Source organism: Cavia porcellus, unplaced genomic scaffold (genome assembly GCF_034190915.1).
Source record: "Cavia porcellus strain 051 isolate PalLab524CR breed Dunkin Hartley unplaced genomic scaffold, mCavPor4.1 scaffold_25, whole genome shotgun sequence".
NCBI classification, from domain to species: Eukaryota; Metazoa; Chordata; class Mammalia; order Rodentia; family Caviidae; genus Cavia; species Cavia porcellus.
In genome coordinates, this window is record NW_026947508.1 from 48,522,581 (window position 1) to 48,549,140 (window position 26,560).

Sequence of the window (26,560 nt, forward strand, 5' to 3'; positions counted from 1 at the left end):
GGCCAGGCCCAGGGTTTGGCTCTCTGTCCTTGCTCTCTTGATCACCTAATGCATTTTGCACACAGTTCTCTCGGCTTCTAGGACAGTGTTGTTAGCTAATTCCTGCCGTATGGGCTGCTCCTTCCTCCTGGGCCCGCCCTGCACATGGGTGTCCCAGGCGTGTCCTGGGCCCTTCTTCTTGTTGATGTTCCTCCTCAGGAAGGCTCATCTGGATTCCTGTCATTAGCTCTATCTAGTGTACAGGAGATGCTTGACCTTGGTCAGCTCGGTCTTTCCAAGTGCACAACTAAAACATGGCCCGGTAGTGAGGGTTCTGGTGGAAACAAGAATCAGCTTGGAAAGTTCAAGGGATTTTAATGAGAGGCCCACTCTCAGAGGTGGGGGAAGGATTGAGGGAACCAACGGAAACACTGAGGCGCTCAGACAGGAGTAGGAATCTGTTACTACCCCATAGCAGAAGGACCAGGGAGCAAGAATAATGTTCCCAGAACTCAAAGCAGGCTGGATTCTGTCCTTTAACTATTTTTTATAACTATCTTAACTATATATATCTTCATATACATATATTATTTGTTTTAGCTTCTCATACTAGTGAGACAATATGATGTTTACACATGCATGTCTAGTTTATTTCACTTATGAGAATGGTCTCAAATTGCTCCGTTTACTATAAAAGTCTCAGATTTGTTCTTCTTTGTGGCTGAGTAGTACTCCACTGTATAAATACATCATCTTTTTTTTTATAGCACACTTGATTCTATGGAGGATCATCAACCCTGTGGGAACAGTAGTCATGAAGAGTTACACAGGTTTGGATATCCCTTATCTGAAGTGTTTCCAATTTCAGATTTTGAAGTATGTGTTTATGTATACATAATGAGATATTTGAGGGATGGAACCCAAGTCTAAACACAAAATGCATTCATGTTTTTTATAGAGCTTAGACACATAGCATGAAGATAATTTTATTCATTATAATTCATGTGCTTGTGTTTTGATTGTGGCTCTCAAAGAGGTCACAGGTGGAGTTTTCCATGTGTCATGATGTTGCCATTCGGGAAGTTTCAGATTTTAGAGCAGTGTGGCTTTTGCATGTTTGGATTAGAGACCCTCAATCTTTGACTCCAGGCCCAAACAGTTGTCTAGAGCACTGAAAGACCTCGGCAGAGACAGCCTTGCCTTGTGCTCCTCCAGCTTCCAACCCACTGCATGTGCCTTCCTTTGATCAAAACCATCTGGAAGCCAGAGGCCAAAGAGTCAACACCGTGAAATTCACAGCTCAGCCTCTGTGGCCAAGATGGGAGAGAAGAACAAATCCCAGCCAGGGTAGGGAGGAGTAAACTGTCACTATCACAGTCCACTCTTGTGATGAACTTAACACCCAGCTGAACTGGGTCAGCGTGGTTTTGGGTGTGGAAGGCCCACCTGAGGATTGTAGCCAGCAGCATAAAAGGAGAACCTGAGGAAGATGGTGCGCTGTTGATTCTCCTGGAGAAGTTGGTTGTTCTGACTTTCCTAATATGGATTTAGCTGTTCTTACGGTTGGAGGAGCTTGGGTCCTTGCTGCCACTGAGAACAGCTATGGTTCTATTGAGGGGAGCTCTGGTCCTTCCCTTGAGCACTGCTTCCTGGCTCCGGTGCAGATCCCTCAGCCTGCTGGCTCAGATCCTTCACCCCACTGGCACAGACTTTCTAGCTTCCACCACTGACCCTTGGGCCTTTCCAGGGCAGATCCTTGTTACAGATGTGCATGACCTTGTCATGGGCTCTAGGCCTCCAGCTGCACTCGTGGAGGACAAATCTAGGTTTTCAGCTGGAGTCTTTGGGTCTCTAATTCATGGACAAATCTCCTACACTTCTGCATTTTACTATTTGGGTGAATATTATAAAATAATCCTATAAATTATGTGTCCCCGATTAAATATATTCCCTTGTAAACTGACTACAACAACTTCTTTCCAACTCAATCACTGTTGTTGCTTTTCTCTAGGAGAAGAAAAAAATTTTATCTTTAAAAATGGCAGGGGAGGGCCGGGGATCTTAGCTGAGTGGCTGAGTGGGATTCGTCTGTCTGGCAAGTGCGAGGTCACGAGTTCAATCCCTGGTACAAAAAAAAGGGGGGGGGGGAGCAGAAGAGTCCAGAAAGCCCAACAGCTGTGGAATCACGCAAGTGGTGTCATTTTAGACGTACTCTCACCCACACTAGAACATTCTCTAGATGTCAGGGAATGAAGGAAAGAAATCAATCAGTCCTCCTGCACATACCGTAGCTGCTGCAGTCAGCATGTCTGGTGCTGATGGAGAGGCAAAGGTCAGGAATCACTGCCTCCTTCTAGCCCCATGTGCCTCTCACATTCTCTGACCCCGTTGGCCAGGGCAGGTCTCCAGCTGGTAGCTGACCTGATTCTTCAGCCCTTGGTCACCCTGTCTTTGCTGCTTGCTGTGGGCTCCACTGACTGTCGTTTAGAGGATTTGAGAGTACCTCACAGATACCTAACTTTCCAAAAAAGTTCTCACTGTAGCGACTCCTCAGCCACTAATTCAATTGTGTAAGGAGTTTAGAACACCCAGCAGATAGCCCCAGTCTAATCTGATGAAACTATGGCTGTGTTTCCTGCCGGAAGCCTTTGAGAAATAAGACCTCCAAACCTGCCACATCCAAGGCCACTACCTTAGTTTGAATGCCTCAGAAGTCCATCCCTAGATGAGGCTGTGTGTACAAGTGATTTATTAAGGAAGTGCTCGTGGCGAGACAAGTCCCAGGCTTCGCCAGACAGTCCATGCCCCATTGGACCAGCTGGGACAGAAGGCCACGCGGAGCCTGCTCTTCCTTCGGGCCCACCCTAAATGGTAGCCTAAAACCAACAGTGTCATCTGTGCAGCCTCCAAGACCCAAAGTGGCCCCTTCAGCACCTCTGTGAGTGTTCCTCTTGGTGATATTTGCTACAGGTACGTCACGTGTGTCACATCAGAAGGGGTCATTCTGTCTCCTCCTGCTCCCCGATCTCCAGCTGGAAGCCAGAGGGCAAAGGAGCCCTGAGAGACAGTCTGTGGAGACCAGCCCCTGAGACACAGACGGGGGTGGGGGGGATGGCATCTATGTGTTTGAGACTCAAGGAGAGCAGCCAACTCCACACTCCAAGTTCAGCACAGCAAAACAGAGCTCTAACTTGTATCAGCCACCACCACATCACCCTGTGTCCAGCAACTGGGTCAGAGTGATGGCCTCTAACCAGCGCCCTCGTCCCCAGGCTCCTCCCCACCCACACCCCCTGCACACACAGCTAGATGGTGTTATGGTTTAGACCTAGAGTGCCTCCCCCACATCCTATGTTCTGAGCTAGGACTTTTGGAAGGCGATTGGATCACAGGGGTGCTGTACTCAGCAGTGGATCTGGAAAGGCAAAGTCCTGGCTACCTCGGTGACTGTAAACCTAGTAAATAGGAGCCTGTGAAGAGCCTCATCTCTAGGCCAATCTGAGGGGTGCAGGCTGACCACTGGAGGGGCCTGGGTCATGCTCCTCCCTCAGAGGCCGCAGCCCAGCATGTCCCGGTTCTTCATGGGAGAAACAAGCTTGGGCAGTGAGAACTTCCCAAGGAGAGAGCAAGTCTGCGAATGCAGAGCCTGCTTCCAGGAGCCCTGAGCTCTTCCACGGATGCTGGGTCCCGCTGTAGCTGCAGATGCTGATGGGGTGAGCGTGGACAGTCGCTTTTCTCTCTGCTTGTCTGCTCCTCTGCTGAGTGATGTCCCAGCAGCCCTTTCCTCTCCAGCTCTGGCTTCTGCGGAGTACGGGAGAGGTCTTCTTGTGAGTGCTGGTGCCAGGGACCAGGCAGGGACCCTGCACGGCCCTGGGGCAGTGAGCTGAGTCTGCTCAAGCGCACCCCTGTCCCAAGTGTGGCGAGCAAGGCCTGGGTGGCCGCCAGCTGCGCTCACAGTCCCACCCCAGCAGGCACCATGGCCCTCACTATGGGAACATATGTTTGCCACCAGAGGCCTTGAATGTGTTACAAAACTCACAATTTGTTCAAAAGAATAAACAGCACAAAAGGAGATGTGCCTCCCCCATCCTGGGCATGGGGTGGGAGTAGAGTAGAGGCCCTGGGCTGGTTTCCATTTAAACCAAACTTGGTTTCCATTTAAACCAGACTTGGAGCAATGCGCTTGCGCACTCTGGGCTGGGAAAGCCCTTCCTGGCTGGCCCAGAGGCTTGGCTCTGGCCAGGGTGGGGGAACAGAATTTCACTTCTCATCTGTGGAACAGGCATAACGATCACCCTTAATGCAACACAGGATAGATGCATGTAAGAACTCCTACCAAGCCCAGGCGGACTGAGTTCTAGAAGGCAGCAGGGAGTGGAGGCAGGGTCAGCCTTGGGCCGCCGGGGCCCTCGGGCTGCAAGGGGCAGAGAAGGCTTCTAGTACAGAAACTGGGGGTGAGGAGGACATCAATAGGTCCTGGCAGAACAAGTGGCAAGTGTGAGTTTTGCATATTTGCTCTTTGAGGAGCTGAGAGGGGAGGGGCTTTGTGACCTAGGACTGTGGGCTGTCCCTGGAGAACTGCCCAACCAGCACAGGAATTTGGGGAGGCCTGATGTTAAAGAGCCAAAAGGCATCAGCTGGTGGGGAAGGCGCTCAGGCGGGAGGAGCCGCCGCAGGAGCTCAGCCCAGCATCCCGACTAGACTAGCGTGGGTCATGTCTGCAGGCTCACTTCAGCTCTCAGCTCCACCCAGCCCGCTGCCCCAGCTTCAGGGGCACCTCAGTGCCACCCGCTGTGTGGCCACTGGTGACCCAGCTGTCACTCTAGCACATCCAGGTCCCTGCCTGGGCAAGTTCCAGCCCAGAGTCAGGACAACACTGCAGTCTCTAGCTAAGTATGCAACATCCTGGGCTGAGAACATAGGAGAAACATTGGGGTGCAGAGTCTGAGGAACCCTCCCATCCCTGAGACGCTGCTGGATAGGTAGGCGGAGTGCGGGGGTGGTCTCAGGCATGCACTCTGCCCCCCCAGGCAGTGGTCCTGGCCCAAGGTCCCCAGGGTGACCTCGGTGGGAGGTGCCGTCCAGGGACAGGGACTGGTGAAAGAGGCAGCCAAGTCCCAGCAGTTTGAGCAGAGTGGATGGTGCAGGCCGATGGGCCAAGAGGGATTGAAAGGGACCCTGAACCAAGAATGGAGGGAGGTGTGTGGAGCAGGCAGGCAGGAAGAACACGTGTGTGCAACTTTCTTTTCAGTATTAGGTATTGAACTGAGAGCCTTTGCACTGAGTTACATCTTGAGTCTTTTTTCTTTTGTATTTTGAAACAGGGTCTCATTAAATCGCTAAATTGCCCAGGTTAGGCTCCAGCTTGTAATCCTCCTGACTCAGTCTCCCAAGAGTTAGAATGATAGGTGTGTACCACTACCCCCAACTATGCATCTTTTAAAACTGAGCTACAAAGTAAGCGTGGTCAGAAAGGTGGTGAGGAAAGAGTCCACAGGGAGGAGTGTGTGCGTGAGCCGGAACTGCTTCAAGCACTGACAGAGAAGGGGAGAAGACAGCCAGCCGCTGAGGACAGGGCTGAAAAGTGGTTGTCACAGGGGCTCCATCCAGTGGTTCCAGTGGTGGCCAGGCTGATAACCAACGGCCCAGGAAGCAGGAGAGAAGGAAGTCAAGAAGGTTCTGGTAGCTTCGGGAGCTCCAGCCCCTCGTGGTGTCTGGGCCCTCGGGGTACTTGATGCTGAGTGGGGAGGCTGTGGAGAGGGGAGAGGGGCCACCAGACACCTAGGGTTGGGCAGCAGTGAGCTGTGCCCTTAGCCTGCTGGTCCCTGCCTGTTTGTGCAGGCTGGGTAGTGAGGTGGGTGACAGAGGAGAGAGCGAGGGGACAGTGCAGCAGCTGAGGGAGGCCATGAGGCCTGGCTTGGGGGCAGTGAGATGGTTCTGGAGGCCCCTTCTCAGGGACGCCACCCCTGAGCAGGCATCTCCCCTATGGGTCTCTAGCCCCCCCTCCCCCATGCAGGAGTGTGTGTCTGTGGTCCCTTCTGCTCTGCACCTTCCTATGTTGGTTTGGTGTGGTCAGGTGCTTGTTCCTGGTCACTCAGTGAATCTAGGGGAGGGGTGCAGGCCTCTGGCCCCACCACCACCTGGGACAGCCCCCTGAGGCCCAACTCTCCTCCCGTATTTCAAGCCCTGCACCCAGCCTGGTTGGCTGGGAAAGCAGAGAAATGGCCATGAGGGGGCGCCAAGACCCAACCCAAGCAGCTCACCAGTGTGCAGCTCACCAGAAAGCACTGTTTCCAGGGGTACCTGCAGTAAGGGGTACTAGTTTGCAAGTCTTCCGGGGCAGCAGGGCCTGTCTGCCCTGAGAGGAGCCAGGAGCCCATCTCAAGCCCTGGGTCTTCCACAGACTGGACAAGTCCTGTCAGTGCTGTCTGGTCTCAATTTCCCAACATGCAGTGGTGCTGCCGTTCTTGGAAGGGCTTGAGAAATTGGAGGTCAGTGAGCTGGGCAAGGGCACCTGCGACCCACGTCTCCCTGCCCGTGTGCTGCAGCTCTGTGCCTGTCCCATCACCCACCACGGTCTTGAGGCTCTTGGGCTACTTTGGAGTTTGCTAGGACATCTCTGCACTGGCATGGGCTTCACAAGCACCTTGGGAAGTCAAGGAGCAGACCTACCTGTGCTGGTGAGGAAACTGAGGCACAGAGAAGCTGACACTTTCCAACCCACCTGCCTGCAAATCCCCTCAGCGGGAGGCTGCTGGGCCTGCGCCAGCTAGCATGGGCTCTGTTTCTCTCCTATTCACTGGGAGCCCTGGGACCAGGGTCAGGCTGCATTTTCCCATTGGCATGTGTGTTGGAGGGGGACAGTGAGGTGGAGCGGAGGTGGGGACAGAGTGGGCAGGAGCAGTTGATTTGCTTCAGAGCAGGAGGCTCTGGGTTCGTTCTTGGTGCTTGGAGACCTGAACAGGACAAGGTGGGATATTCTGGAAACCGTCTCCACTACCTTAGCGCCTGGGAAGGCTCGGGCAATGAGGAGGACTTTCTCTGGCCCCAGATTTCTACTGCCTTTCAAAGTGAAGTTTTTGGATCAAAGAAATAGAAATCATGGCTGTAGTTTCTTCTACCTCACTTCCTCAGCTATAAGATAAATGGATTGAAGCAGCTATACGTATGTGAATATGAGTGAGTGAGTGTGTGTGTGTGTGTGTGTGTGTGTGTATGTGTGTGTGTGGTACCGGGGATTGAACACAGGCTCTTCACACTGAGCTATGTCTCCAACCATTTAAAAAGTTTTTTTCTTTTGACACAAGGTTGCAGAGTCACTAAATTGCCCAGGCCTGGCTTAAGCTTTTAATTCTCCTGCCTCAGCTTCCCAAAATATTGGAATTACAAGTGAGTGCCTCCATACCTGCCTCAGATTAAACTTTTTTTTTCACAGATCACTAGGGGCTTTATTTCCTAGGAATAAACACAATGGCTGTTGCAATGACATTAGTGAATGTCAGTTTCTTCACTGTACTTTTAAATTCCATGACAAAATTGTTGGTAAATTGGGGTGTACACAGAGAATGTAAGAATAAAAATTATTTCTGTCTTCTATTGAAGTCTTGACAGTCTCACTCTTTTTTGTTTATTTCCCTCCCTCCCTTCCTCTGTTTGACAATCACTTGTTTGATATTGTGTTCATGAAAGTCTATTAAATAACTTTGGATTATTTTTAAAAAGAAAAAATAAAAACAATGATACACAAAGAAATAAAAATGATACACAAAGAAAAAGGAGTAAAAACAATGATGCACAGAATAACAGAAGATTAACAATGGTTAATGTATTGCGTATTGTTATCTTCAAAATAGTTGCTCAGACTACAAGATACAGGCATGAAACTTCATGGAATGATGGATTGAACTTCTTAAAGTCGCCCTTGCAGTGTGGGAGGGCGGAGCAGAGATGCCTCCAGACTAGTGACGGTGAACTTTTAGAAATGAGTGTCCAAACTGAGGCCTAAAACTCGCTCGTTTGTCTCAAAGTGCCAGTGCTGCAATTAAACCTGAATACTGAGGGTTTAGTTTAGGGAGGAAAAGACCCTCACACATTAACATCTTTTGTATGAACAGAAAAACAAACCACATGCATGCTGCAGGCTGGCATATGGTGGGCTCCTAGAGGCTCGGAGTAGCAGTGTCCTAGTTCCCACCTCTTCTGGGCTGCTCAGTCACCGGTCTAGAGAGTAGCCTGGTTGCATGGGTCTGGTCCAGAAGGACTTCTATCCTGACTCAGCCTCCGTAGGCAAATCTTCACTGCCTAGAGAGGTTACATACACGTGTGAAACATTAATTTTCATGTTCCGAAAAAATAAGGTAAGCACATTATTTCCAAAAATAAAAACTACAAAACCAACAGACCTCAGATGAACTCACCCATCCCCAAACCCAAGGCAGCTGCGTTCAAACTCATTAGCTGAACTGGAGAGCGCAGTACTGGGCCAGGGACACAGGGTGGACAGTGACAGTGTGACGTACGGTGTGGCACAAGGTTGTCACCTCCCTCCTGCTCCGGGACAAGATGAATGGGCCCTCCTCCCTGCGGTAGTTGTGCAGCTTCCAGGACAGGCAGCCTTGCTCCCGGGCTCCTGGGCGTGTCTGCTTTGGTAAAGATTTATGTCACGGCGGCTATGCAATCCTTTATGAATCCAATCACTCCGATCTGACTTTTTCTCAAGAAAAGGTCTGGATTAAGAAAGTACCTGCCTTGATTGCTCACGTGTTGAGCTGCCTGTGTTCATGCAACTAGCTCTCCCCATCTCTCTGATGGCCACGTGCCACCACCTCACTGTCACCCTGACACTGTCCACCTCGGCAGCATCTCTGAACACCTTTTCCCCTGGTTTGGTGACACAGGCTCCCCCTACCCCACTGGCACTGGCTCTTGGTTGGTGACAGTTCCTTTGTTCATTTTCAACTAACTTTTTGAAAAATGAGGCACAGAAATGTTTTGGGCTAGTTCTCACTGTCTGAGAAGATAGTTATCCTACTATGCTCCCTATTGCATAATAGAATTCCTGGCTGGAAGTTGGCTTCATTCAAAATTGCGAAGCCTTTGCTATTCCTGGTCCACATGCCAGGGCCATGCAGAGACGCTGGATGGTACCCGGCTCCCGTGTATGTGACCGCAGCTTTCGACCCGGTCCGTGCCTTTCCTTTTAACACTGGAGACGCATCCATCTGTTCAGAACATTTGTCTTACGTTATTTCTTCAACAATTTCCCTTCCTTTTCTCTTTTCCTTCCTTCTAGAACTTTTGTTAGTCTCTGTGGTTTCCGTCACTCCGGGTCGGTATTCAGACCTTCTTGTTGAGGGCTTCCTGCGTTTGTCTCTCTCAGTGTGTCATGCGTGGTCCTTCATGCCCCTCCACGGGTCCTCATGAAGCCTTCCTCTCAGGGTCCATGTTGCCTAGATTTGCACTGCTGCCCACCTGCTCTCTGTCCCCTCTGCTGCATTGAACCTGTGGCCCTGGGCAGGTGTCCTGTATCAAGAATGAGGCTCAGCAAAGCCAATGGGGGGACGGTTGCCTGTGGGCCCTGCTGGGGTGTTCTGCCGGTGAGTTAGCTTTGGGGTCAGCCTGAAAATGCCCGTTTTAGGAAACAGTTTCCCTGCTGGAGTCTCCTCAACCTGCTGTCCTAGGATTCTGTCCTGACTGCTGGGTGCTTCTGGGTCAGGAGCCCCCGCTCAACTCCTCAGAGCTCAAACCTCCTCTCGCTGGGCCTCGGAGGGTGGCAGGTGATAGCGGAGGAGGGCTTGCTGGGCTGCTCATGGGAGTCTGAGTGCCATCGCTGCCTTTCTGCCAAGACCCTCCTTTTTACTCCCACCTGTCACCAGGGACTGGAGCCCCACACTTCCCAGGGTCTATGGAGCCCCTGCTCACTCTCCACACACTGCAGGAGACCATCCAGACCCTGGTCATAATCCCAGTGCAGGGCACACTCCTGGCCCCGCTGATGGTCTCTGTGTCCCACGCTCCCTCTCCACACTGTGTAGGCTGCTGCTGAGGAAGGCCTATCGGCCCTGGGAAAACTGCCTACTGCGGTCAGTATTAACCTGCAGGCTCCCAGGACAGCTGCTCAGCCCGTCCTGCCTGTGCCCTCACACCAAGCCGTTTTTGTTTTCTGTCTCTGAGGTGACAAAGCAAGGGACAGAGAATATCACTGCCAGTGGGAAAAATAATAGATTAGTCACATAGCGCTGTGGCCAGATCCGTCATTTACACTGCATGCTCCCTGTCATCCTGAGAGCTTATCAGCAGTGAATCCAGCACACAGACTTGGACTTCATAGCTTTATTGAGATGCAGTTTGCATACCATGTCAGCCACCCGTTTAAAGTGAACAATGGAGTGCTTTCAAAGTTCACAAGGCTGTGCAACCTCATCACTGTCAACTTTAGAGCATTGTCATCAACCACAAAAAAAGCCCCATGCCCCTTGGGAGTTACTTCTCCCCCTCCAAGCTCCCATTTTTAGGATCCACTAAATTTCCTCCTCTCTCTGCACATCTACCTACCTCGACCCAGGCAACCCTTGAGGTTCTTAGGGTAAAGGACAGTGAGAGGATGAAAAAATGAGACAAAGCTGGGGTCAGGTGGAGCCCTCATCCTCCTGATGGGAGGAAAGGTACTGGCCCCTCATTACAGGGGCATTTGTTTATACCTTTTAGCAACTTAATGTCAAATGACACCCTGTTGTCCCGTTCAGATTGTCTTGGAGCCAGGTGTTCTCTGGGCTGAAGCAGCTTCATCAGAGGCTTGCCCCAGGCGCTCTTTGTCCTTGGGATGGCCCTGCTCCAGCCTTGCACCTGTGGTCAATTTCCAGCTTCAATGGCTCCCAACATAGTCCTCTCTTTTGTTTTGTTGTTGCACAGGATGGGTGGTCTGTTGAAGCTGGAGGAGCTGTTAGGAGAAACTCACACAATTTAAACCCTGTTACAGTCCATTAATCCATAACAGTAGACAGTTAGCAGTGTGGCCAACAACTGTCAAAAGGTGTTAGTGATTTCAGCTTCTTTTATAGCTAACCTATTTCTATGGCGTTATAGTATACCTCTTGAAGTTGTACTTTTCTCCAAGATATTCAAGACCAACATAAGGTGAGACCTATGTTAAATTTAATTAGTCTCTTATCTATCAAGGTCAGTTAAGTGTCCTCAGGAATTACCTTGGAACCGTGCATTGCACTTCTTGGCTGTATTGTCAAATGTCAGCCATCTGGATGAGTCACAACCATTGCTTGACCAAGTCACTTTTCATGAAAGCGTTAGAGATTGTTGCTCCTGGTGACTCACACTACACACTGATGATCAGTTTCCTCAGCGGTCTCACAATCTTCTTGACCAGAAGCCTAGGGACTCACTGAGAATAGGGTGATGCAGCAGAGAACCTCTTATGTCCTGCATCCTCATTGACCTTGGAGTGTGAGGGCCAAAATACTGGCTGTCCTCTCAGCCCATCTGTCTCTCTAATTTTTGGTCTCTAAAACTCAGTTGTTGAACATCCAGAAGACAAGATTGATCATAGTAGTGTCTTAGAGGCAGTAAGCTTAACATTATTATCTTAGCTAAATATCAAGCATCTTAGAGCACTAAATGGAACTGTTATTTCCTATTAACGGTGAATTTCCTATTTAAACATGGATGTTTTAACACTTGAATACCTGTAGAGCGTTAACAGTTACATATTTTACACAGAAGATTAGAAATCAAAACCATACCTAATATAACATGACAATCATGATGACATTTGTAACATTTGAATTTGCTTTTTTGACATAAAATATCTCCTTTTAGCCAATTATCCCTATCTAATACATAAAAGTTTTACCTAACTTGTTGACTCTTATTGCAATGTACATCTCAAAAGCATTTGTTCAAGGCAGAGGTCTGAATCTGAAGCAAAAATTCTGTCATCATAAATAACCCGTTTTACATTTTTGGAGACCTGTACATCTGAGGCATGAATACATGAATATACCATGAGGTTAGTAACCTATCAGAGTCACATGAAAACCTTTGTATCAGAGCATATTTAAATCAAAAACCTTATCGAGTTATTTCTTTTGATGATGACCAATGTGAACACATTACAATAACATTTTATGACTGTAGTTGGGGTGTCTCCCATAAGGCTATGGAAATCACTGGGGCCTCCAATCAGTGAACAAGAACTGGTGAAAAATGTTACTAGGCAGCTGCTTTTTTATTTATCAGTTGGAGTCTTGTCCAATAATCCCAACCCCAAGGAATTTTTAATTATCTTAATATAGTTTTTGATGACTTATGAAAAACCCAATTATAACATTTAACCCATTAATTTTTTAAACAATGAGAGGTTGTCAAGTCAATAATAAATTAAAATATATATTACATTTACATAACCAATCTTTGTATCATTTGGACCAGGTGGCATTTGGACCAGGTAGAAGCATGTTTTGTAATTTTGTAACCCAAATAAACCTTCAATCAAATAATCCATAAATTCAAAAGAAAAAGAGAAAAATTATTGAGCTCAAAATAGAAAGAACAACTGTTCACAAAACGGACAATGAACAAACGTGGACAAGTGATCTGTACAGATTCAGACAAACATAGAAACAACTTTCTATATGATAGCTTTCCAAGTTTCCAGTGGGCTATTTAAATACTTGTGTCATGCCTAACTCGATTCTTACCGGCCGTGTTCTCAGGGCTGGAACACCTGCTCACCTCCAGCACCCCTTACCCTCAGGGCGTTTCTTAGGCACTTTGTGCACTTGGGCTCAACAGACTGGACAGACAGATAGATACATATGGACTAACACCTCACACAATCAGGGTGCACTCAAATATATTTTTAGTCCAATTGAATTACAATAATTTTTTATAAATTTAGAATTTGTAACTATGAATTGAATAGTCAGATTTGTTGCAGGTCAATTAGCAGAGCTCTCTAGTAAAAAGAATTTGAAAAGGACAAACTCTTTCTATAATTAACATATTTTTGTACTTTATCTTAAGAATACTAGTAACCTTTGTGTCCCCTACTTCTATTAAACTTTCAGTTTGGTTATCTCTGTATCCTCTGATCACCTATTTAGACTTTTGGTTCTTGTTTTTATTACCATCTCCTGGGCATCCTGCATCAGTTCCTTCAACTGGCCCCAGGTCTGGTCTAACCCATCCTTGTCTATTGGTTGTGGCATGGTCTCTGAGGCATCACTGTCACAGGACTGAGCATCACCTTCTTGAGAGGTAGAATCAGCTTCTCTGGGTTCGGATCTATAATGCAGCTGAACAGCACACACTGGCACCCAGATAAGCCATCAGCATTTCCTGGAAAAACACTAGCACACCCTTGACCCCACATTAGTACTGGACTGGATGCTTCTATTGTCCAGTATGAAGATCTTTCATTTTAGCTTTTATTTGATTGCATTATCTTTCTGCTATGGTATTTCCATCTTTATTAGAATTTTAAATTTTTTAAAATGGCATATACTGCCAAGTGAAATCTATTATCCCCCTTTTGTTTTTTGAAATTTAAATTACAAGCACATTTAATCATTTTTAGACCTGAGGATTATAAGAAATTTTGTGGTAAGATACAGAGGGGAAAAAAACCCTGCATCTTGTATGTAGGCTCCTTTGCCATCCGTGGTTTCTACCTCAGGCTGTGGCTCCTGTCTCCCTGCTTGGAGGTGGTGGGCATGGTTGGCTGGTACGCAAACAGGTTGCAGGAAAATCTCGACCATTGTGGGGTGCGCACACCTGGCCACTACTGTGGCAAGTTGACCCCAGGGGCTGGGAACGCAGGCTTTGTTCCCATTCTGGCCTGGAGGCCCCGCCCACTGTTGCTGGGGGTTGGAATGTGGGCAGTGCCAGTGCTGGTGTCTTGTAAACTTTTGATGCATAAAGCGCACACACAGGCAATGGGAAAAGATGGAGATAGCTTTGGCATGCCCAGAGCCCTGTCCTGCCTTCCTGGCCCTGGACTGAATCCTGCATCGTCACAGGTGGGCTGGCCATTGAAGACTTGTTAGGCCCCAATGGAATTTGTCCCTCAGTGTGTTGCAGAAAAATTCCCAAGCTAAACCAAAGCAAACTGAAAAGAGGACTGCATCAATGAGATGAGAAGGCAGCATTTAATCTTTACAGCAACGGACTGTTGGAGCTTCACGCCACTGGACTGCTGCGGGGATCATTCCTCAATAGTGAATTTAGGCAAAGTTTAGTTCGTGTACAATTGAGAAGTGGGAGGTACAATCAAGTGACAAAATGTTACATAACTGGTTTCATACATGGAGTCTTATACTGCCAGGCAAGCTGGTCTTGAAACAGTAGAAATACTGCAGGAACAAGGGGGTCCTTACAGAAGGAGCACAGTTAGAGGCATTACCGTGAAGAGCCACACTCTGGGGAGGGGCCTTGAGTTAGCCCAGGGTGTCTGAAGGTATACACCATTACTCTGACTCACTGCTCCTCAGAGTCTGCAGCTGGGCTATAGACACTATCAGGATCAACTGAATTCAGCAGAAACAGCACAACAGTAACATGGTGAGAGACTCTAATTGATCATGAAATATCAATAGGCTTGCTATCTCATAAATGTGATCCTGTATTATAATTTGCCTTAACAAGCACATGGGAGGCAGGGCTGCAAACCCCAGCTTCATGGCACAGATCCCGCCTCACCAAGCCAGGCCAGGCTGCCGAGGGGAAGTTCTCAGTGCCTGACACCGTTTATTTGCATTTTTAAAGGTAAAATACTGAAATGGCTTATTTGGGCCCTGCTGACTAGAAATCAAATCAGTGGAGGCTTTACCTGGTGAAGGAAGTTTCCTCCATGCCACTGTGGCTACAATTCTAAGTGGATCAAATATTTGCATATGAAAAACAAGTTGCCAGCCTGTGGCACCCTCTCTGATTAACATATCTTTTGTATGGCTACATTTTGAACAGCACTGCCAGAGGCCTGATTGGTGCATAATTCAAAAATGTTTTCATCCACAACAAATAATTGCCTGGATTTAAATATGTTTTAGTTGCTCCCTTCCAATCATTAGGGGCTACAATCTGTCATCTCAGAAGTTTTATAAAACCCAGGGCAAACCGGCTGGGGAGGAATTGAGGAAAGCACCCCCATTGTTTGGTGGAACTGAGATGGGCCCCCTAGAGTTTTTTCTGGAACAGGTATGCTTTCCACATCAGTTCTGAATTTACATCGAGTGGCCCAATGATATTGTCATCTACACTTTGGTCAGACAGTTGAAGGTTTGTTAAAGGGACAGTTAGTGGGGCTGTGTTGCCTCCACAGGGGCAGAAGCACAACTTTTAGCAAAATGCTTCCTCTCCCTGCAGCAAAAACAAGTAGCTTTGCTTTTCCCCTTCCGTTAGGCTGTGCACTGATGACTTGAGTGACTCCAGCTGTTGGGGATTCTAAGTTTAGTAACCTGGTAGATAGCTGAAAACCCTCCCTGTACTCCCCCACCTGTCTGATTTCTTTTAGCACCAATTGCAAGAGAGATGGAAGAAAAAACGCTCTACTCCCTGAGAAGCCAAAGTTTTAACCCGTGACGCAGCAAAATTTCTCGGAGCTGAAAATGTGAAGATAGTTGCTTACGGCTCAGTTAAAAATACTGGGTTGTAAAATAGGATTTGCAGCAAAGCTCTTCATTTTGAGAGAAAGAGTTATCCCCCATCTCTCCTTCCTGATCTAATTGAGCAAGGTTACAAAGGTTAGTAAACTTTATCGGAGTTTCTGTTACTCTGCCATGTCTTCCCTGTTTGGGACTTGATTTTAAAATATTACTCCGAGACCATTTCTTTGCCGGCAGCCCAAAAGCCCACAATGACCAAGACTTTCTAATCAAAATCCATAAAAGAAAAGCAAATGCCGGAATACAACAAAAATTCCATAGACATTTCCAATGCTTTAAAAGCTGTTTGCTCCATAATTATACCACTCATAAAAACAATACACTTTTCCCCCCTGGGGAAGGGGTTTCTCTCAGGCCTGTTTATAACTGGCCCTAAAGAATAAGGGAGTTTCGGTGCTGACGAAGCCAATATCCACACACTCCAGTGATGCCTATCGACCAATGCACTTCTCCTCCTAGCTGCACGCACATGAGAAGTGACCCCTCACCCTCAATCTCTTACTGTGTTCTGTCACTATATGCTACGACCCAGGCGGCCCTTGAGGTTCTTGGGGTGAAGGACCGCAAGAGGATGAGAAAATAAAGAAGAGACAAAGCTGGGTTCGGGTGGAGCCCTTACCCTCCTGATAGGAGGAAAGGTGCTGGCCCTTCATTGCCGGAGCACTTATTTATACCTTCATGTGAACAGAACCATGCAGCATGTGGGCCTTGTGCCTGGCATTTAGCAGAATGTCTTCAAAGTTCACCTGTGTGATAGCATGCATCAGGGCTCGGTTCCTTTTAATTGGTGAGTAATATTCCAGTGTGTGGCTCAGCCACATTTGTTTACCTATTCACCAAATGATGTATCTGGGTTATAGCTGCTTGGGGCTATTATGAAGAATGTGCCTATGAACACTTGTGTGTGCTATTTTGTGTCTATATATGTTTTTATTTCTCTGGGACTTTGATTCCCGGAGTAGAATGGGCAGCTCGTGTGGCAAGTCTGCTGTTAGCTTTAAGGCCTCCAGGCCAGTTTCCGCACTCCCTAGAAGTAAGGAGGGTTCTGGTTTCTCACCGTCTTTACCCCACTTCTGACTGTTGGAGCTTTTGGTGACAGCCTTTTCCGTGAGAGAATCCCAGAGTGATCTTGGTTTGCGTTTCCCTTGATGCTTTTCACATGCTGAATGGCCACTGGCAGATCTTCCACAGATCCATGTCGATCTAGATCATTTGCTCACTTGTAAATTACAAATTTTTATGGAGCTGTGTTCTTAATGTGTTCTGGGCATAATTCCCTGATCAAATGTGGGATCTGCAAATACTTCTCTCCTGCTCTGTGTCGCCCTCTCATTTCTGATGGTGTCTTTGGAAGTGACTATGGTGACACTCGGCTTCTCTTTGCTGCTGCCGCCACTGATGCTCCTGATGACATATTTCACAGACCATTGCTAAGCCAGTCATGAATATTCACTGTTGTATGTTTTTAAGAGCTTTGAGCTTTAACTTTTTGTCTTACACCTCTGCTCTATTCTGAGTGAATTTTTGCATATAGTGCGAGGTAGGGCCCAACTTCCTCGTTTTTACGTGTGGGTATGAAACTGTCTCTGTCCTCTATGTAGAAAAGACCGTTGTTTTCCCCAGTTACTGTTTCAGCATCCTTGTCAGAAGTTAACTGGCCACAGATACAAGGGCTGACTTCAGCTTTCAGTGCTATTCTATCAATTTTTCTTTATAGCATATCACGCGGTACTGACTGCTGAAGCTTTGCTGTGAAATATGCACCCCCTAACCGGGTTCCTTTTTGAGTTTGTTTGTTTTCTGGGTTCCTTGAATTTTATAGATTTTGTGATTAGATTAGCAGTTATTGCAAAGACTAGCCGAGGTCAAAGGATTGTAATTGAACCTATAGATCAATTTGGGAAATATTGTTTCCATTTTTTTGTGGTCCTGAGGATTCAACTCAGGGTCTTTGTACTGAGCTACATTCCCAGCCCACCCTTGTTTTTTTTTTTTTAATTTTGAGACACAGACTTACTAGGCCAATAAATTGACCAGGTTGGGCTTGAATTCGTGACCCTCCTGCCTCAGCTTCCCAGAATGCTAGCATTACAGATGTGTGCCACCACACCTGGCCATAAATAGTGTCATCTTCAAGATATTAAATCTTCTGATCAATGAGATGTCTTTCTGATCCTTAGGTCTTTCATGTCTTGTAACAATATTATATAGTTTTTTAATTTTTTTTTTGTCTTTTTCCTTTTTATCGGTACCAGGAATCGAACTCACGACCACACACTTGCAAGGCAGGCACTTATGCCAAGGAGCTAATTCCGCAGCCCCTAATGTATAGTTTTGAGCTTTTGTTAAACTTGCTACTAGGCATTCTTTTAATGCTTTTGCAAATGAAGCTTTTCTTAATTTCATTTTTGTTATTCATTACAGCTGTGCAAAAATAAAATTAAATTTTTTGTATTGCTCTTGTGTCCTGTGTTAGTTCTAATAGGTTTGTGTATATGAGCATTCATTGGGATTTGCTATACATGTTCAAGAACATGTCATCTGCAGATAGAGATAGTTTTACTTCTTTTCCAATTGGAATACTTTCCTTTTAATTTCCTTATTTAATCACCCTGGTGAGGACCTTCAGTACAATGTCAAATGGAAGTATGCATGTTTTGTGTTTGATTTTTTTTTCTGTACTGAGAATTGAACTCAGGCCCAGGCTCTGAGCTATGCCTAGCATTTTTATTTTTGAGGCAGATTCTCACTAAGTTGCTATGTCAGTTAGAGTCAGCTAGAGCAAAAAGATCGTGTATCTATATATAATTATATGAAATAGCCTAACAATAACCATCTGCAAAATTGTGGTGGAGGAGCCGGGTATAGTAGTGCACACTATAATTCCAGCACTTGGGAGGCAGAAGCAGGAGAATTGCTGTGAGTTCAAGGCCAGCCTGGGCTCCAAAGTGAGTTCAAGTCCAGCCTGAACTGCATAATGAAATCCTGTCTCAAAAAGACACACACACACACACACACACACACACACACACACACACGGAGTGGAAGAATGCAAGATGACCATTTACCTGCTAGAGAGCCACAGGATCCAGTTGAAGGCCAACGGCCTGGAGCTCAGTGGGAGTCTGATGAAAGTCCGGGTCAGAAAGTCAAAGGGCCTGTGGTGAGATCTGCGGAGTCTGTGCTGGAAGCCTGAAGGAACTGCAGACCAACAAGGATGGCTCAGACCAGAGCTCCTCCGAAGAAGAAAAGGGAGGACTTCCTTCTTTTCCCCCTTTTGCTCTATCCACCTGTTGGATCAAGCCCGTTGGTGTCGCCCACATCTAGGGTGGGCCTTCCCTCCTAGTTTACAGTCAGTCATCCCTGTCAGTCCTCCACAGAGGCACCCAGAACTTCACTAATCTAGGTGGTTCTTGTCTATGTCAGGTTGATATATCACAATTAACCATCACATTGCGCAGGATGGGCTTGAATTTATGATAATCCTGCCTCAGCCTCCTCCAGTGCTGGGATTACAGGTATGCACCACCACATCCAGCTTGTTCTTTGTTCAGATCCATTATTCATTTATTTTAAAATATTTTCTAAATTCTTTTAAAGTTTCTTCTTTCTGGAACCTCACATACTAGGCAAGCATTCTACCAACTGAACTGTACCCCGACCGCCTTTTATTGATTTCTAAATTCAAAGCATTGTAGTCAGAAAACATAACTTACATAATTTTAAGTCTTTTAAATTTATTGAGGTTCATTTTATAGCCTATCCTGCAGAAAGCTTTATGTGTATCTCAGCATAATGTATGTTAATAAAAAAATAATACAAGTTCTTCTGTTGTTGAGTATTCTATAAATGCTGGTGCGGTCTGGGGGTTTATTACATGGTTCAGCCTCTCTGTCTCCTTGGTGGTTTCTGCCTATTCTTGCATTATTAAAATGTGTTATTGAAGTATGTAACCCTTACTGTTGAATTGTCCATTTCTTCCTTTAATTCTGTCAGTTCTTGCTTCATGTAATTTGGGGCTATGTATTAGGAGCATATATATTCTCATTGTTATATCTTATTGATGGATTGACCCTTTTATTGTTTAAAAAAAGTGTCCTTTGTTTCTAAACGAAACAAAAAATGTTAAAATCTATTTTGAACAGAGTTTTTTTGTTTGTTTTGTTTTGCTTTTATTGGTACTGGAGGTTGAACTCATGACCATGCGCTTGCAAAGCAGGCTCTTATGCCGCTGAGCTAAATCCCCAGTCCCTTTTTTTTTTTTTTTTTTACCATTTTTTTCTTTTTCTTTCTTTCTTTCTTTCTTTTTTTTTTTTTAATGAACAGAGTTTTAAAACTTCTTCAGGAGAACAGAAACTTTCCACAGCCACCTTCTGGGCCCTGAGGCAGGGGTCACAGCTATGCCTCAGGCTTTGCCAGCTGGCCACTGGCCTGCTTCCCTCCTGTTCCAAGCAACAGCCCCAAGCCTCAGTTTCCCTTCATAGAAAATGAGAGGCTGGGATTTAGTTACTCAAGCTTTCCATAGTCTTTAAATAAAGCCTTGGTTGTAGTATTCTAAATCCAGTACAAACAGTATCATTTATTAAATACTTACGGTGTGAGGACCACGTTCAGATGTCTCATCGCACTTACACAGCTACCAGTAAGGTGAGGACTTCTGTCCCATTTAATAGGCCAGAAATTAGGTAATAGCAAATCTAGAAAATAGAGAAGAGCAATAGGAAGCAATAAGTGTCACCATCAACTTCATCTCTCAATTCACTCTTCACCTTTGGAGGTACATCCTGAGAGACTTCCTTTAGACATTAATGTATTTTTTAAATTTGTTTTTATATCATATACGTTGCCTTATTTCACAGTAAAATGGTGTCTGGGCCACTGAGGAGCCCAGACAAGAGCTGAACATAGACAAGAGGTTACCTTAGTGGCAGTGAGGACCTCGTTCCCAAGCGTGTGGACATGCAGTCGTTTATCCATGCAGTGTGACAAGGGCTGATACGGATTCCATTCATGGGCCACATTGCTCCCCTGGACCCTGAGATAACCAAGACGGAGGCCAGGCTGCATCATCAGATTTTCCTGTGTCGAGATAAAAAAGAGTTGAAGGCAATTTGATGAACTGATTAGACTGAACTGAGAGACCACAGGGAAATAAGAGGATGAATCTAAGGTCTCTTTGGGCTGGGTCTCTTTAGAAAAGTAATTATGACATTCAACAGTGTCAAACTCTACACTCAGCAAATCCCTGCCCTCCCTCAGCTCCTCTCCCTCCTGTGAGTGGGGATGTAACCCTTTTTCCTTCTTAGCTGGCCTGGGTGAAACTGAGCCTTGATCACTGAAAGACTTTGGGGTTTGGGTTGTGGGGCGTGTGGGCACCTCCTGGGATATGGGGCCCGATATCCACATGAAGTTACCTGCTAACCTCCTGGCATCCGTGCTGCGTGGAGTGCTTGATACATGGAAGAATTGGGGGCCTGGGCCTTGGGAACTCCCTGACATTAGGAAATGAGGTGGCCACAGGAAAAGGCCATGTGAAGCCTGGGGCTACCCATGGAAGGGCTATGGCGGTCCCAGAGCCCTGGCTAGGTACCTGTGAATCCAGCCTCTGCCACTCTACACTTCCTCAGCCCCTCCATGCTTGGAGCCTGTGGCCCTCAGAGCTCACCCAGAACCCCTGCCCACTGCCATGGCAGTTTTGGGCACCCAGGACGCTCCAGGTCCAGCATAAATGGCATCAGGAAAGACCTCTGGCAGGAGGCGGGACACAGAGAAACAGCTCATCCCTGAAGAAAGCACAGTGATCTTGGCCCCAGGCGACCCAGACTACCATTCAGAGCCTAGAGTCCTTCTCTCTCCAGGTTGTTTGAAGAGTAAATGAGCAAACCTCAAGCCGCTACTGGCATATAGAAGTGCTCAAAACCACTTGTTGTCATGAGCAAAGCTGGAAGACCAAGACAGGCCCTGGCCAATAGGAGGAGTGTCAAGGCTTATATCTAAGTGTGCCCTGGAAGCCTCATGTGCTCAAAGGAGAGGCTTTCGGGAGTGACTGGACCATTGGTGTGTGATACTGGATTATGGATGTATGATACTGGATTAGTCTCCTGATTGGTTTAACATATTTTGGGTATGGATGATGAATTTATTGAAGAGTTCCCTAGAAGCAGGTGGGACCAACCAATAGGCTTGTTGCCTGGACAGGTATAAGAAGGAAAGGAACGAAGCCATTTCACTGCTTCCTATCTGCCATGTTATAGAGTGTTTCTCCTTTGCCATGCCCCTCTGCTTTGGAGCCAGGACTGTGGATCGAAACTTCCACAAACTGTGAGCTGAAATAAATCTTCCTTCCTTTAACTTGTGGTGTCGAGGTTTTGTTTCAGCAATAAGAAAGTTACCAAGGCAGAAGGGGTAGGCAGCACAACCGCAGCTGCTTGACCTTTCTTTTAGTAGCTAGGGCCTGGCAGCTGCAGGTCCTGGTCTGCCTTAGGGTCTGGCAAGAGCACTGTTCCCCGCTTACTGATCAGCCTGGTCTGGGACATGCTAAAACCAATGCTGGTGCCTGGGCAGGCATCTAGAAGGCTGGTGGTCCAACAGGACTCCATGCAGGGAAGTGTGTTTCAAGAGCACATTAAGTGCACAGAAAGAAATTGAGCAAAAAGAGACAATGTGGGAAAACAGGTCAATACTTTCCAGTGCTGAGCACCTGACTTCTTGGAGGGATAGGAGGATCCTCAGAACAGCCTTGATAGTTGGGGACCACAATTATAAACTGACATAGCATCTGTCTGAGGCCCTCCTTGCCCTGCCTTGAGGGCCGATTTTGGAATCTGGAAATCCTGCTCCTTTTTGGCCACGAGACTCACAAAGCAGGAGGAAGTCTGCTAAGGACTGCATGGGGAAAATTAGTACCGAGGTGTGGGGGATGAATCGTAACTGGTTTCCTTTATGACATTAAGCTTTTTCAACCACCACTCCTGCACTGTTCCGGGAAGAACACTGCCCCTCCTCCTGCACAGGCTAAACAAAATGGTGGCCAGCTGGGGACACTGGGTCTTTGTTCTCTGCAATTCTTGTCTCTTTTTTCTTTTTGCTTCCTGCTGTGCATCATTACTCCAGGCCGGAAATTAGGGACGCACTGCAGGTGTCCCTGGTAACTGGCGCAGTGGAAAGGGTTCCTAATACTTCACCTCATCAAAACAGATGACCAGCTGCTGAATGAGATGGTGGCTATCTTTTTTCCCTCTGTCCATGTCTTTACATGGCCACCGAAAGTTAGTGTTCCTGTTGGCGCATGTCCTCCTCAGTGCAACCTTCTCACAGTTTTCCACGGTTCACTTGAAGACACTAAAACCCATAGAGCACATGTGACTTGTCTCAGGTTGCACAACTAGAATTTGAATCCAGGTTTCTGGTCCTTGGTAGACAGGCTGGGCTGTGCCCATCCACAAAGCCTCCCAGCACAGCGGGAGGTGAGGTGACCATTGCCCTGGAGCTGTGAGACAGAGCCACCTCTACACTGCCCCCAAAGCAAGAGAGAACATCTGCCTGGCCTGTGGCCCTAGCTGCAAGGGGCAGATTGGTTTAGAGTTAGAGGGAGAATGCTCCAGGGATTCATCTGAATGGAAATACTAACAGTTGCATTTCCTGAGCACCTCCCTTTGTATGAGGTCCTCCATGAAATCCACCCACTGGGAGAGAGGAACCACTGTCCCGCCTTACAAAGGAGAACTCCAGACTCGGTAAGGTGACCCCAAGGCCCTAGACTGTGCTGGCCTGAGTAGGATTGGAACTCAGGGTCCTGCTGCAGCTGGGCTTTGGCCTTGTTTGAGAGCCATAGCTTCCTGAACCTGTTTCTCCACCATGAAGACAGGCAGCATGTGCCCGTGTGTTCTGGGCCTCCCCGGATGCAGAGCCACCGTAGAGCGGGCTCCAGGGAGACAACAGCACTGCCTGGAGAGGGACAGCATCCAGGCCACAAGGCCTGTGCCCTGGCAGTCTACCCTGTTTCGGCCTTAGTGACCTCCCTAGTCCCCCATCCCCTTTTGGTTTCTAGCAGAAGACCCTATCCCACTTCTCCTCTAGGCACTTGGGCTGCTCACCCTCCCCATTTTCTTCTCCCTTCACCCTGCCCTGTTACTCAGTCTGGTGTTGGAGACAGGATGGACACTGCAAGAGCAGACCGCAGTGGAAATCAGCCCGTCTAGATCCAGCCTCCCACAGTCCCCAAGGCAGGCACCTCTCCCACTGTGTCCTTTATTCCTCAGGAGCCAGGCCAGCTGGCGATGTGGTCCATACTTTACAAAAGAGGAAACTGAGGTCTGGAGCATGAAGCGACTTTCCACAAGTCAGTGGTGGAGGCAGGCTGGGGCCCGGGGCTGACTTCCAGTCCTAGGATCTTGTCTCAGTTGGGTATATGCGCCTCACTTTGGGAGTTTGGAGACAGCAAAATGCTGCAGCCAAACTTCCGGCAAGAACATGGCTTTGCAGCAAGGCGGGAGTGCAAACCCTGGTGTGGCCATAGGTGATTCTGGGCCATGTGCTTCACCTCTCCTGCCTACAACTTTCTTATCCATAAAATGGGGACATTCATGAAGCTCCCTCACAGGGCGCTGTGAAGATGAAATGATCTCTGGGTGCAGGGAGTGGCCTTGGCAAGCAGGAGCCATTGCTGTGGCCCCTGGGCCGCATCCCCATCTATCCCTGGGCCCAGGGCCAGCCAGGAGCTTCCTGGCATGATGCCCAACCATCCTCAGGCCAGATCTTGCTCAAAGGAAAGTCTGCTTGTGCAGCTGTGAAGGTTCCCAGGGGCACCAACGTGCAGCCAGCAGAGTCACTGCAGATGGGGAAACTGAGTCTCTGAGTGGCAGGGTGACCTGGGGCCCTATTCTCACCTCCTCTAAGACTCGCCTGCCCCAAGGCACCTTGTCCTGAGGGTGGCGCCAGGTGGGTGGGGACGTGGGAGTCACCGCCAAGGCTTGCTGTCCCTCATTGCCTCCCACCTCTAGGACTTGGTGTCCCTTCTGGGTGTAATGACCCTCCTCCCACTCCCCACCTCAGAGCAGAGACAGGGCTGGTCTACTGGGGCCTTGGTTTCTCCGTCTGTGAAGTGAGGTACAAAGAAATGTGGCCCAGGGGTGGCCTAGCTGTTCCCCACCTCTGGTGGCTAGGGGAAGTGCATGGGCTCTTTCCCCGGGCCTGCAGGCCAGGCCTCATCTCCCAACACACAGCCTCTTTGCTGGGGAACAAGGCTGGAGCGCAGAAGCCCTGGTATGGGCCCTGCCCTTCTGTCCTGAGTGCCCTGGCATGAGGTCTGCCCTCCTGGACAGCTGGGAACCCAAGCTGCGGCTACCTGCTTTCCCTGAAGACCCACAACTACCTGGACACCCAGCCTCAGGGACAGGGCCTCAGGTGGCAGCACCACTGCTGATGATGTCGCTGCTGTTACAGGGTCCCAGCGGGGCTTGAGAGGCCTTTCAGGTGGGGCCACCCAGCCCTTGACCCAGGAACAGGACTGCTTCACTTTTCTGTATGATCTTTTGCATACTCCCAAGAACAGAGAGCTTACTTCTGTTCTGAAGTGGTCCACGTTATTTCAGAGAGCTTTGCTTTTTATAAATCTGAGCTGTGCCTCCAGCCTTGCTCCTGGGTTCCAGGCTGCTTGGGTGTCTCCTAGCACTGTGCTTCTGCCCTCTGGGGTGTCTTGCAGAGATTTGGGGTTGGAGCCCAGAGTTCCCGAGTCTCCTGTGCTCCCAGCCACACCACTAGCACCTTCAGGGACGGGGTTACCAGACCTTCCCCACCCAGCTCTTGTTCTGTGGTACTCTTACTGCCCCTGCAAATTAACTCAAAGAAGCATTCACTAAACCCCAATTATGCACCAGCCTTTTGCTGGGCAATGCAGACACAGGGTCACCAACATGGCCCCTGGTATGACAGGACAATCACAGAGTAAAGACCAATTCCGGCTGCTGATGCTCCCTAGCTATATAAGGTGTTGGCCTGGACTCACTGAGCCTGGCTCTGGAACCTGCCCAGGCCACTGAGCAAGCAACAAAATCCCAGCCTTCCCACCCTGCACAGCATAGGTTCTTCCTCAGTATATTTCAAACTAGCAAAGCTTGGACCACAGAAGAGAGAAGCCCAGAGCCTGTCACAACAAACCTGGATTCCAGCTCCAGTCCAGATCTTCTATGTCCCAGGACTCCCTCCAGATTTGTTCTGCTCTAAAAATAGCCCAGCCAGCCCCCAGCCCAGCACCAGGACGCACCAGGACGGCAGGTCACAGGGTCCAGTTGCCCCAGGCCTCTAGGAGTGAGCAAAGGCCTTGGCTCTGCGGGTTTCAGTTCTCCCTGGCTCACTTCCCCCAGAGTCTCAGGCAAGTGTGAAAATCAGGACTTGTAAAAGTGTGATGGTTCCCCTGCATGGGTGAGTGCGCTCCCTGTTGGAAGTTGTCAGGTGGCTCCCCAGGCAGTTGTGCAAACCTTCAGAGCAGGGGTGCAGGGTGCTGGGTGCCAAGTCCTGGCTCCAAACCCCAGCTCTGCCAGCTCCCACAGGAAGGGGTCCCCTCCCTGGGCCTCAGTTCTCTCCTCTGCCTTGCCAAGCAACTGTCCTGAAGCTGTCATCTTTACAGGTCAGCAAGCATGCGGTACCTGAGTGTTTGGGACGCACTGAAGAAGAGGCAGAGTGTGGGTGGCACCCAGGGCCTGTGCCCGCTGCTGCCGGTCACTGACCTGCTGCCTACTCTGTGGCCGGCCTGAACCCCACCCCCCAGAGCTTGTCCCCTTGTGGACAGGCTGACAGTGCTGACTGGTCCTTGACCGTGCTTCTCTTTCCTGCCATAGAGCAGACCCTGAGGGGTCTGGATGCAGGCACTGAGCACCTGCCACGTGTCAGGTGCCGTCTCACAA